This window comes from Acyrthosiphon pisum, unplaced genomic scaffold, assembly GCF_005508785.2.
Source record: "Acyrthosiphon pisum isolate AL4f unplaced genomic scaffold, pea_aphid_22Mar2018_4r6ur Scaffold_20971;HRSCAF=22674, whole genome shotgun sequence".
NCBI classification, from domain to species: Eukaryota; Metazoa; Arthropoda; class Insecta; order Hemiptera; family Aphididae; genus Acyrthosiphon; species Acyrthosiphon pisum.
In genome coordinates this window covers 16,967-18,105 of record NW_021770386.1, presented here as the reverse complement: position 1 = coordinate 18,105, position 1,139 = coordinate 16,967, and positions in this window count along the sequence as shown.

Sequence of the window (1,139 nt, the reverse complement as noted above, 5' to 3'; positions counted from 1 at the left end):
TAGTAGTATATGGGGCACTCTGGTACACTTTCATTCAAATGCAATATTTCCTAAAATATTTTTCATAGAAATTGAAATGCAATATTCCTTTAATTATTTTGCAAATCGTGAAACGCAATAATTATTAAAATATTTTTCAAAAAAAAAAAAAAAAAACTGAAATGCATAAATACTAAAAATAATTTCCTATGGGGGGCTTCAGCACACGTGACATTTAAATGCAATAATAATTAAAATATTTTTTCACAAATCTAATTGTAAAAATCCCCCAAAATATTTTTTCTCAAAACTTATGTCATTAATAATTAAAATATTTTTTCACAAAACTTATGAAATTAATTAATTAAAATATTTTTCACAAAATACTTATGTTATAAAGACACATTCCTAGTACATGAAATCAAGTCAAAAATACAAATTCTAACAGGTTGGGCGTTTCGCCCTCGCGAAAAATACAAATCTAAATGCAAAAATGTATTAAAAAGAAATTGAATACCTGAGTTAAAGTGTTGAAAGTGCAGCTTGACAGACTAACCGTTTTAGTATTAATATAAATGAATAACACGACAATATGATTATGTATAAGTATAATATATAATAACGTACAACTGGACAATTTAACGTGACTGTACACACACACACCGTATACGCACTGTACGACGGTGGCCGTGCAAGTGATTCTTACATACTTCAAAGGCCCTATATATATGATTAGTTGAGGTCATCCCGTATCCGTATACAATATAGAAAGCGATAGTAAAAGTGTTGCACAGCTATATCGTAACTGCATAAGTATCTATTAGAAAACGACATTGTACACGCACGTGTGTTTACATGGTTTGAATACTTATATTAATTGTATATTTCAACACCCTCCCTCAATTAATAATTTCTTTAATTGTAGTCACTCCTATGGCTGACCGTAGTTTCTCGAATCGTTCCTTTACCAAAGGCTTGGTTAGGATGTCCGCAATCTGGTCCTCTGTTCCAATGTATTGTAGTTGAAATTGCCCATCTTCATATTTCTCCCGTATGAAATGGTATCGCACGTCTATGTGTTTTGTCCTCTTATAAAACTCCGGATTCTTAACTAAACGTATAGCACTTTGATTATCAATGTATAATACCGGTTGTTTATC